General features: G+C 37.4%; 1 protein-coding gene across 2 annotated transcripts in view; it reads right to left on the bottom strand.

Moving 5' to 3' along the window:
• SLC9A9 (solute carrier family 9 member A9) overlaps positions 1 to 12,716 on the bottom strand; it is a 579,933-nt gene that overhangs the window by 379,922 nt on the left and 187,295 nt on the right. The window lies entirely within an intron of this gene.

Here is a 12,716-nt window from a genome sequence, read left to right as displayed (position 1 = left end):
TACTGAGCATTCACTCTAACTTTTGTAAATCTCTTGCTGTTAACCCATGAAGAACATCTAAACAGTGAAAGAAATTATTCCTTTTTCCTTCAATATTGCCTGCCATTCTGGCAATGGAAAAAATGATGTATTTGAGGACCCCTGCGGCAGGAAAATGGATAAGAGCTCCCACCTTCTTTCCCATAAACAACCAATATTTTAAAGCTATTAACACAGGAGCTGGGCATTCAAAGACAGTTCATTTATCTTCCAATAGCTGGCAAAAGTGTCAGGCACTGCAGTCAGACACAGAAAAATGGGCCCTGAGTTCACCCTCTATTGCTGAACAGCTGCTCTTTCCCAAGGTTTTAATCAGATTCCCTAAGCATCCCATGCCCCAGTAAGGCATAGCCCACATAAAATCGGCAATAAGCCTGCCATGTAAATTCATTACAAAGCTCAAGTAATATGAACAGATTATATTCTCCAGGTCAAGAGAGAGCTTTTAGTTTAGACCAAAATTGTTACTGTATATTGATTTGGCCCCTTGTTCTCTGGAAAGTTTTTTCTTAGAAAAAAATTCAGACTTGATCATCTGAAATAAAAGACATTTTCTTGGTTGTTCAGAATGAGAAGGCAGGTTTAAGTGTATTAGAAAGAAAATATATCTTCGGATGAAAAATTATTAATTCAGAGCTCCTGAAACTATTTTATAGAGTTTTGTCTTTTTGTTTAGCTGCACCTACCCCTGAAGTGACAGCCATAGCTTCCTTCAACTCTTTTGACTTCTGACCAAAAAACTTAGCACGCACTATTTTATATTGTGTTATTACTAGAAGCTAGTGTGGCAACCTTTGGAAATCTTTCCTTGCATGATGCAAAAGTCAAAATTGGTTCTCTCACAGACAGCCCGATGCCTAGTTATCAACTACTATCTGTTAGTAGGTACTATTGTGGGCATTCATGCCACCTGTTACAACAGAAGAAATGAGATGAGAGGGAATTACCATCAACCCCTGACCAGATATTAAAGGATTAAATAGAGACAAATGACACTGATGCATCATGACAAAAGTATACTGTATTATTTAGAAAAAGGATTAGGTAGTCTTGAAAGAATCACAGAATCAAACTCTGCTAGGCATCCTCCCAGCTTTGTACAGTGGGGAGAGTCCCAGATTTTTTCATCTTACTAAAAGTGAGTAGTTTTAAATTATCCTGACTGTTGGTATGGATTTAGAGGTCATTACCAAGCACTTCAAATTTTAAAAGACCCATTGGCTAAACAACAGCTTTTGTGTGGAGGATGCAGAGAAACATTAGACACATCAATCTACCCTTCATCTGTCCCTATGCTTACTACACAATCCTCTGGATATTATTTGCTTTCATATACAGGCCTGCCTAAGGGAAAGGCTGCTTTTATCATAGGGTGTTTGGGGTTCTTGAAATCCAATGACAGTAATTTCCTGTGGTGAATTAATAAAGTGGATGCTGATTATAATTCATCTTCTTAAGTACCTTGTTCATAGAAAGAAAATGAACTGATCATACCAGCATGGATATTCTGGTCCCCAGGTCAGTAATTTCTGAGTTTATTATGTTAGCACCTTCATTCCACTTCTGCCTCTTGTGTACTATGAACCCAATATAGCCAATATTTTCATTCTCTTAGTACATGGCTGGCTATATTGGGCCCAGATTAGAGAACATCACTGGGCACTCCGAACTAGGGAGACAATATTTTAAAGGGGGAATAAAATGAATGAGGAGATACTATTACTGAGTTATGATATACAGCAGAAGACAGAATTACCTCCTTCAACTTTTTCTCATAACTGGTTTTAGGTAGGGCATGGTGGCTCACGCCTGTAATTGCAGCACTTTGGGAGGACAAGGTGGGACAATTGCTTGAGCCTAGGAATTTCAGAACGGCCGAGGCAACATGGTGAAACCCTGTCTTTACAAAAAATACAAAAATTTGCCTGGTGTGGTAGCATGTGCCTGTGGTCCCAGCGACTCGGGAGGCTGAGGTGGGACGATCCCTTGAGCCTGGGAGGTGGAGGTTGCAGTGAGCTGAGCTTGCGCCACTGCACTCTGGCCTGGGCAACAGAGTGAGCCTTAAAAACAAAACAAAAGTGGTTTGCTGCCTAGAAAAATCATCTTAAAGTCATCTGTGCACCTAAAGAAGAATTTTTAGAGCATCTCTATTACACAGCATTAACAACAGCTGGTGTGGCAGAAAATATCCCTTGTGTACCATCCACAGAAGTAACTTCTCCCCAGAAAAATGGAGATTACTGAACAGGTGGATTCCTAGTGTGGGTTATAAATCTGACAATAAGAGAACATGAGGACATCAGAACAGAGTAAGACAAACCAGGAAGACAAAGTGAAAGATGGAGAGCCTTCAGAGAGAGCATGACATGTCCACAAGTGGAAACACCAAAACCACAAAGAGCCTAAAATTCTGGAGGAAAAAAAAATGGAGGGGCCCCAAGGAAGATACTTTGCTAGTGTCCTAATAAATTGGTATCCTTTGCACAGTCTGAAATTGTTAGACTATCTATGACCTCATAGCAGACATAGATTGATTTCAGCATTTCCTTATCAAATTGAAAAGGATTCTGTTGTCACAATCTTTTGAACCATTTTGAGAAGCATTCTGGTGAAGGTAGGTATTTGAGTGAAAATCTGATTGCTTTAATAAACAGGTCTTTCGCTGTGTTTCCACTTTTCCTCCGCTTTCTATATATTGTTTCTCCCTCCGTGGCCTCAGTATCCCCCATCTCTGAATATTGTAGTGGGTTATGAGTAATTGTTTCTAACTCATTTTGGCCCCAGCTCCCATTAACTATCATCACTATTATTGGGGCAGCTATTCCTTAATAGATTCATGAATGTTTCTACCAATTTCTCTGCCCAACTCTGCCTGCTCTCCTTTATTCTGAGTTTAGTTTCTTATTTCTACTCAATTATATTCTTCAGAAGTTCTATCACTGATGCATGATAAAACATCAGAAAATGTATTTAATCTTATTCTTCAGTGACATTTCAGTTGAATTTAGAACCTGGGCTGTCAATAAATTTCTTGCAATACTTTGAACCTATTATTTCTCTATCCTCTAGCAGTTGAGCAGCTATTGTTGCCAGTGAGAAAACCATTGCCATAGAAATTGTAAGTAAGTGTGAGTAATCCTTATTGGAAGTAAACCATCTCTCCTCTGTGGTTGCTTTTAAATTTTCTTCTTTCTCTTTAAGGATCTTACATTTCACAATAATAATTAATCAAATATTTTCTTTGTCTTGCTTCCTCAAATGTCTTATAAAACTTCTTCCCTCCTCCAGGTGGAGGCTCAACCACTTGAGGTCTTGAGCTGCCTGATTCACGAATCACTGTCTGCTTAAATGAACTCTTCAAAATTAAAAACACAACAAAATAAACCTAAAAACTGCAATGTATTTGAGTGTGAATTAGTGTCAATTTATCCAGCTCTAGACATAATGTGATGTTTCCTTTTATCTCTTTAATTTTGGAAAATTATCATCCATTATCACTTTAAATGTTGCCACAATTCAATTCTCCTTAGTTTCGCCTTTTGAAATTTTTATTGATGAGTTCTGGGTTTTTAAAAAATGCTATCCTCTGTATCTCTTACCTAGCCTTTCATATTTTTTATCTGTGGTGCATGCTGGGCCATATGTCAACTTTATTTTCTGTTTCATCCATGGGTTTAATATGACATTTATGTCATTCCATTTAGTTTTTAATGTTAATATTTGCATTTTTCATTTTTAAAAGTTCTTTTTCTCCTATTATACCATTATTTTCTAATTTTTCCCCACTCCACCATTTACCTCTTTAGACTCTTTAGTGTACTCATTTTATAATCTTTCCCATGTTTTTGTAATTTTTTGTTTAGTTCCTTAGGGTGCTTGTTCTTCTGCTTTACTTTTGTTTTGCTTATCTCCTGGCTTTCCTTCATGGTGGAGTTATTCTCTTTGCACCCTGTACATTTTTTATTGTGAGCTCATTTTCAGCAAAGAATGTGTTTTTTAGTGGGATTTCTATGTACCTGGGATGTGAAAGTATTGCTTCAGGGCAGTTTCGGTGTATTTGGGAATAGGAAGGAGGGATATGGCTGGGGCAGTTGTTTCAATAGTCCTGAAAACTTTCCATGTTAATTTATTGGCTTACATTTCCTGTATCATAACTGCCCAGGCCAGGGATTTTGATTTCTCAAATTCCAGATAGATGGCAAGTTTCATCGCTGTTACTTAAGGCTGTCCTACACAGTCTCTGTGGCTGAAGGAACACTTTGAAATTGCAGGCCCTATTCAAAGAGCTTTGCTCAAGTTGTATCACCATGAGTGAACCTTTAGACAGGGTTCTCATTTTCATATGGAAATGGGATTCCAGCTCCAAAACCTCTGGGTGGTATAGGCTATATAAAATCATGTGGCCACTGACAGTGACAGCTTCCCACTCTTGCTGTGATTTTTCTCTTGTTTCTCACACTTGAAGAATTTCCTTTTCTCTCCTTCAAAATCAACTCTACATTTAGAAAATAATGTTTGCTTTTTCAGATAAAGACTTTCTTTGAGATTTTAGTGGCATAGGGCCTGTCTACTTCATTTTAATCCGCCATGTTCTGAACATTCTAGTATCATGAAATATGGTTGTTATTATTCTTACTTGTCCTCCAACCACTTTCTTCCAATAATGGATTCTATGTCACTGGCTGCAGGGATGGGAATGTGACTCTGATCTGACCAGTTACCTTATTTAATATCCTTGGAGTATTATGTGATTGGCCTACAGGTGATCTTCTGATACAAGCAGAGGCAACCAGAGTCTTTGTGACTGATATGCAAATACTGGGAGAATGAAATGTTATTTTGAGCTAAAAAAAAAAAAAAATGCAAGCCTGGAGATGTCATTAGTCACCTTCTCCTGCCTTTTAGAGTAAGCCATCTATCTGCACCATGAAAGAATGAGGCTAGCACTCAGAGGCAATCAGGGCCAAGAGAGAAAAAGAAAGGATAGACAGCCATGTTTGAAGTCTTAAGCCTGGCATGTCCAGAGTCAGCTCAATCCCTGCTAAACAGGCCAATGTACACATTTTGCTGAAGCTAATTTGAATTGGGTTTCTGTCACTTTCATCACTTGCATCTGACTTATACACCAATAAATTAAAGTACATTAGAGCTGCGATAAGAAACCAGCAGCATGGATTTCTTTTACTTATTTTTGGTAGGCCAATTTTTCATGCATGAATTGACACGAGCAAAGCAAATTCTAAGTCACGGGGCTGGGTTCCAGAGATGCTGCAAGTGATGACAGATCTCATCCAAGAGACAAAAGACAGTGTCACAGGATACAACCAAGGTCAAGTCCTAGTAATCTGAACAGGGACATTAAGAGGTAGGGTAGAGGAGATGCTAGAGTCAGGAAACAGGGAAGAGGAATAAGAGAAAAACAAACAAGACAGCAGCAGAAACAGGAATGAGAGAAAAACAAACAAGACGGCAGCAGTAGGCCGGGGTGTGGCCAGCACGCCGAGTGCTCCACTTAAAGCTGGAAGTCAGCTGAGCCCTGCTTCCCAGCCTCTGTTTAAAGATCCTAGGGTGGCCTTCCCATTCCTGCCATGTGATGCCACCTGGTGTCTGAAAAATGAAGTCAGCATGAAAATGACTGCCAGGACAAGGAGTCCTCAAGCAAAAACGGCCATAACTTTTTTTTTTTTTTAAATTAGGTATCACCCCAGTATCTAGACAGGCATCAAAATAAATGAGTTTCATGCTGATTATCAGTTTCCAAGGCAAATATCAAAGTGAATTACTTCCAGATAGATGTGTCAAGATACAAGAAACTCGTTCTTAAGTTAAGCAGATTCATGAGAAATATTATACCTTCTGGTTGTGTTAACAGTTTCAGTTAATTCTGATCAAAAGGGGACAGCTTCTCATCACCTCTGTGTTTACAACTATGGGTCAAATGGGAGAAGGAATGCTAATGAGGGTATCTAACAAGGCTCTTCAAATAGTTGGAAGAAGCAAAATGAACATTAAATATCTATCTTGGAATAGATTTTAATGATTAGTATTATAAAACATCCCCATCTGCTTCTGAAGTGGTATATGAACTCATTCATTAAGTAGTTATTGGAGAACCTACCAAATAATTGCTTGTGGGTGGTGGGATGGAGAAAATTTGCCTTCAAGGAACTTGAAATCTACTTCAAGATGATGTTACCAAGAGAAATAGTGGAATTATTTTAGGAACATATTTTTATAACTGAACCCTACACATGTAAGCTATTTTCTGAGATGGTTTTTTGTTATGCATATTAAGTTCCTTTAAAGCTATTGTTTGCCTACTTCAGGGAGGAGTTATTGAGGGCAGAAATGAATGGCTATGCCCACTCAATCTATATCACCTACACTTGGCATAAGGTCTGGCACATACTGATCCTCAGTACGTTTCTCTTGAATGGCTGGATGATGGCTCAAGGTTACTTTCAGTTCCATAATTGCTTGAGTCTCACAGCCATCCAATTATCTTCCAAATATAATACTTTAAAATACACGGGCAGTAAGAAATGCAGTCTTTCAAAATGTCACTCACTCAAAGTGCCAAGCATTCACTGGTATCACACTTTAAATGACGTTATCTAGTAAGAACTCCTAAGCAGCATAACAGTCTAATTTTAAAAGACAAAATTGATGCTCCATTTCTTCATCTTTTTAAATAATCGGCAACATTGAATTTCCTTATAAGCATTTACTTAACAGGGAATAAAAACATCTAGTATGTATTTGTTGTCATCCAAGAGTCAGCTGTTTAATGAGATACTTATTTTATCTCTAAGAAAACCTGGAGGGTTTTGCCCACTGTGGAATTACTTTACAAGTAGGTTTTAGTACAACAATGGCAATATTTCTGTTTTGCAGATATATGACCCAAAACATCCAACATCCTTTTTCCTCTATCATGGGTAGAAAAAGAATTTCACACTTCTACATCTGTGCAATTTGCACTTAAATGAAGGTTGCCAATTATTAAGTATGTTAATGGGGATTTGGGGGGCCAGAGTCTATCATAAGTAGTTTGCTCTATTTTAAATAAATATATGCAAGGCAAAAGAAAAAAATAAAAATCACTTGTGATTCCATATATCACTTCTGACTCCATGTAATTTATATATAAATAATATAAATGTTATTTGTTATTTATACATAGGTACAATAAAAATACATACAATTTAATAATATATAATTATATTTATACATAATTACATATTATATAGTATATATAATGTATATTAGCATATATAATATATAATTTCACATGCAGGTGCACATATAAATTTGGCTGTGAATTTTTACCCAAGCTAGAGCTTATTATATATTAAATTTTCTTATTTAGTAGTTATTAAATATAAATATTATATATTGAATTTTCTTATTTACCTAAAAATATATTGTGAATATCTCTTCCCATCCGTATATTTTTCTTTATCATTTTTTAAATGACTCATAGTATTCTATCATATTAATATATTGTAATTCACTTCAACCAGCTAGTAAACATTGTGCATAACTTCTTGCTCAAATCAGTGCACTCATCTCCATGAAGAAACTATTGCATATGCCCTTAATTACTTCTTAGAATAAATTTCTAGAAACAAAATTGCTGGATCAAATGATTTATAAATTCTAATGACTCAGTAAATACTGCCTTTGTAAAAGTTTTATCCCTTTCCTTTTTCACCAGTCATATAGGAGGGTTCTCAATTCCAAAACCCTGACTTACTTCAAGTATGAGTTTTCTTTTTTGAATCCTGAAGATCTGAATATCTGCCAGGTAAAAATAATGCTACATTGTTGGTTTAATTTGTTTTATTTCATTGTTAGTGAAGCTGATCTTATTTGGTATAGCTACTGGCCATTTATGTTTCTTCTTTTGTTCATTAACTATATCCTGTGTCTATTTTTCTATTATGCTTGCCTTTTATTATTGGTCTTTGATAATAGGAGTAACGGCAACAGTTAACATTTAATGTGTATTGAGCATGATGCACCAGGCTCTGATTTAGGTGTTTTATGTTTAATCCCATCCTGTGAGGTAAGTGCTATTACTGTCCTTATTTTAAAATGAGGCTGCCAAGACGCAGGGGGATTGAGCAACTTGCCCAAGGTAATGTAAATAATGAATTAGGTATAGTAATGTGATTAGCAATTCATCATATATATTACAAAGACTATTAGCTGATCAACATGTGCGTTGAAAAGGTTTTCCTTGGTTTATCATTCGTCATTTAATTTTTTAATAGTTGTTTTTGCCTGCTAAGATTGTTTGACTCTACTGTCATCAAATAAATGGGCTTTTGATATCTTGATCACTCAAAAAAGATATAAATAAATTTAATTCAAACACATTAAAAACATTCGGACAGCAGAGAAGAGTATAAAACAAAGAGTTAAATTATTTTTCAACCTTTGCCTATGTCATGATCCCACACAGCAAAGGTATCTGATTTTGACCATTTGTGTTTTTATTTCTTCTGATTGTTGTTCTATGACTCTTAACAATATGCATACATTTTTATTTCTCGACTCAGCAACTCCACACAGCATCGTTTGGTTTCCTAGCGTGCCAGGTGTAGAATTTTAGTCATCTTTTCGCTTCCTTTCCTTCTCCCTTTTTCCGCTGCTTAACTTCCACAAGAAATATCGGTTTTGGTTGTGAGCACCTTCATAACTTTAAGTAACATATTAATATTTCAACCTCTATTTCTTCATTTATCAACTTCAGACAGTGTGTCTTAACTAAGTGATTCATTCCTAATAGTGGAAATCAGGTGTAAAAATGGTTATTCTCTATGTTTCCTGGATCATAAAATGTCATATCTATGAAGAAATGCTTCACTAGAAGCAGGTTTATCTTTAGTCATTTTAATAAAACCAGAGAGATCTCTGTAAGTAGAATGAAAGATATTGATATAAATAAGGATATAAATTATATTTATATTTATATAGCATAGGCTATGTCGATTACAGAGCCTTTCTAACCGCATAACTTTATTTATTACTCAGAATAATTCTGTGATATTTATAGAACAACTATTCTCACATTTTCAAGATAAATAAGCACAGGGAGTTTATGGCCATACAAAATCACTGTAGTGGGCATCTAGGTCATTAATCCCCAACCTTTTTGAAACCAGGGAACAGTTTCGAGGAAGACAATTTTTCCACGGATTGTGGGAGGGGATAGCTTCGGGATGAAAGGCAATCTCAGGCATTAGATTCTCATAAGGAGTGTGCAACCTAGATCCCTCGCATGCGCAGTAGGGTTAGCGCTCCCGTGAGGCTCTAATGTCACCACTGATCTGACAGAGGCGGAGCTCAGGCAGTTCTGCTCACTGGCCCACTGCTCACCTTCTGCTGTGTGGCCCAGTTCCTAACAGGCCACAGACCCGTGCCAGTCCACAGCCTGGGGGTTGAGGACCCCTGATCTAGGTTTTGTTTTGTTGCGTTTCTATCCAGCATCCACTTTTCCTTTAACATGGCAGTATTAGCTGAGCAGTAATTCCACCTTGCCCCAGTCTCAGCTCATGTGCTACCAATGAGGCTGATTATACCTTTGAACTCACGGAGCAGGTGGCATAGACTCGAGCCAATAAATGCTGTACGTTTTACTGGTCATAGCGATTCTTCCAAGAGAAACTGCATCCGAATCTATAAAAGGCACTAAAATTTAGTCTGGGAATGGTGGAACAAAAATTCAAAATGGTAGAACAAGTAAAGAGAGAGACAGCCCGGGGAAATGCTGGCAGCCATCTTGTAACCAGAAGAGGGCGCTAACCATGAAGTTGAGGGAAGAAAGATTCCTGTTCATTTCATTGGATCCTTGACTGAGCCATTTCTGTTACTGCTGCTCTGTTACATCAGCTAATACAGATTCTGTTTTTGTTTACTTCAGTTTGGGTTGGTTTCCTGTCAACCGTAGTAATTGCACAGTTAATTAGTGGCAATCGTGACACCAGATCTTGTGACTTTTTAACCTAGGCTTCTTTCTACTCTACCATGCTGCCTCTGAAATCAATGTTTTTGTTCAGGATTCAAAAACACACACCCCTTGAGATCTCTTCCATATATCTTTTGCCTTCCTTCACAGCCTACTAAGTAACATTTAGAAATGTAAATCTATCACATGGAATTCATTTGTGAGGCAGTATGCATACATGTTTGGGCATGACATTCCCTCTCTGCTTGAAATAATGGTATGGGTTAGGGACAAACTAATTTCAAAACTTTTATGTTAAATAAAATTACTTGCATTTTAGCACAAACAATTCTGGATCATTTTAAATCACAAGAACATGATATAGCACACACCACCTGCTGCTATGCACCAGAGCTGTGGCCATTAAATTTAATTATGTTAGGTAACTAAAATTCAGAGCACATTTAACCTGATAAACAGTATTATAATTAATCATTTGCTTTTTAGATTAGCAAAGAAAACCTGCTTTAATCTAAAATGCGGCTACACACTAGAGCACAGTATTGCCACAATACTATAAAAGTGTAAAAATTCTAAAACTAAAAAAGATGGTTCTTAAGCAAGGAGGTTTGCTGGCAGAAGATGGGAAGGTAAATAAAAATATGTGGCTATTTCAGAGGGGCTCTGGGGGCTTGGCCAAGGGCCATAGTCATCAACGATTGAGTTTCACATCAGAATGGAAACCTTTTTTTCTCATGACACAAGAATAACTCTGTCACTGTTCTTAAACTTCAAAACCACTCAAAGATGGAACTAAGTAAGGAAAACACAAAAGAGGTTTTCATTTGTTCTTTTAAGACACACTTCAAGTACATAGACTCTGCTTTCAAAAAGTTACTATTTAGAAAGGCACATATATATGTAAATCCAGTGCAGTGCAGGGGTGAAGCAGAAGCTCAGCCTGTGGTCTGGTGGTTCCCAAAAGAAGAGACTGAGGGAAGAGTTGAAAGATTTGATTAGGCAGAAACAGAAGCTGGGGATGGCAGCCCAGGAAGAGTGAACTTTGTTCAAAGGCACCGAGATACCACCCAGAGAGTTGTGTCAAGGTGCATACATGGTTTAGTGTGAAGGGAAAGAAAAATGGAGAGACAATGTTTGAGCTTTTAGATTGAAAGTCATAGAAAACCTTTAAATGATATTTAAATATGCCTTTCCTAAGGGAACCAGAAAATGGTTGGAAGAGAATGTGTGGAGATAAGGCATTGCAAGGAGAGGAAATATGTGTGTGTAAATAGATGTGCAAAGAGATTATTATGTGTGCTATAAATTAATTTTAAGAAGTAAATGAGCAATTGAGCAGAAGTGAAGAGAATGGCACATGGAAATGTACCAGGAGGAGGAAATGGTAAGCAGCAGACAGCTCTGGTGGACAGCCTGGGCCAGGATATGGCAGCACTATAGACCACTCAGTAGAGCTCAGAAAGAGCCAGTATTCGAATATGTAAGCTTTGGAAGTCAAATGTTTTTACTTAGGTTCACCCCTTCTATTATATTGGAACTCACTAGAGTCACTGCACGATACCAGAATTGCCAAAGCTGAGGAGCACAAGATTTCAGCTAGAATGGCAATGTCTCATTCCTAGAAAGGAAGAGCTCTTGGTATGGTGTGAAACACATCTTCTTACTAAGACATTATGAAGACATGGGTAGAAGGGCAGGAGAGGCACCTGCAATATCAACCATGTATTAACCTGAGGAGCTATTTCAAATGCTCCCAGGCTTGTGCTCAACGGCATCAACATTTATCTTTAGAGTCTGCATTTTTTAATGGAAAACTACTGTGAATGGTAGTGCAGAAAGCAGAAAGGCCAAACCTTCCCTGGTTGTGTCTGCATGATTCCTTCCCAAGCTCATTTGCACGTTAGTGATTTTGCTTTGCTTGGCCTTTTCCAACTTGGCAGCTCAGAAAGTAAAAATGAGGAACTCAGCACATTTTAAAAAATTTTTGCTCCAAATGTTCTTTTAATGCTAGTATTTCCTGGACAGGGATTTCTGATGTCTTAATTAATTGTTCTTGGTGTTTCTTTAAAAGCATCCTTTAGCATTTGTGAATCTGCCCATGGCTTTTGCTTTTAATTTGCACTCGCTGATATTTTCCCTTAAAGCATGAAAGACACTTCTCTGTGGCCAGGTGAAATATATGTGGAGACACACTTGAAAGTTGCTGAATTCACTGGCAACTTTGGGGCAGCAGCCTTAAGAAATGTCAACTGGCAAAAAGAAAGAAAAATGAGTAGTGCTGCTCTGTCATTTCCTACTCCCCTCTGTGAGGTCTGACTTTTAACAATCCTTTGTTACTCCACAATACATTTTCAACGGCGTTTGAAGTAATTAACACCCAGAATAGACTCTTTTTGTCACATTTAATTATCAGATATCCACTTTCCTTTGGGATATCTGACAGTTGCCCAAAATATTGGTCTTAATCTAAAACCAAGAAGAGACCTCTGACAGAGTGAAAGCCACCAAAGTGGCATTTATTAAATATAAATGGTAAGTGTCTAAAGGGGAGGTAAGGAAAGAGCGTTGGCTTACATCCCCCCTGCCAAAATCCTTCTGGCCTGAAGGGAAATTACACTGGTGCTGAACTGAAGCTCCATCAGTTTCAACGATCATATGATATTGTAAAGATGTGTGCATTCCTATGCAGTATTACATTTGCACT

The sequence above is a fragment of the Sapajus apella genome, unplaced genomic scaffold (assembly GCF_009761245.1).
Source record: "Sapajus apella isolate SASKATOON/1434 unplaced genomic scaffold, GSC_monkey_1.0 scaffold4, whole genome shotgun sequence".
In the NCBI taxonomy this organism is placed as follows: domain Eukaryota; kingdom Metazoa; phylum Chordata; class Mammalia; order Primates; family Cebidae; genus Sapajus; species Sapajus apella.
Note: the sequence above shows the minus strand (reverse complement) of the source record. Positions and strands in the feature narration are given on the sequence as shown.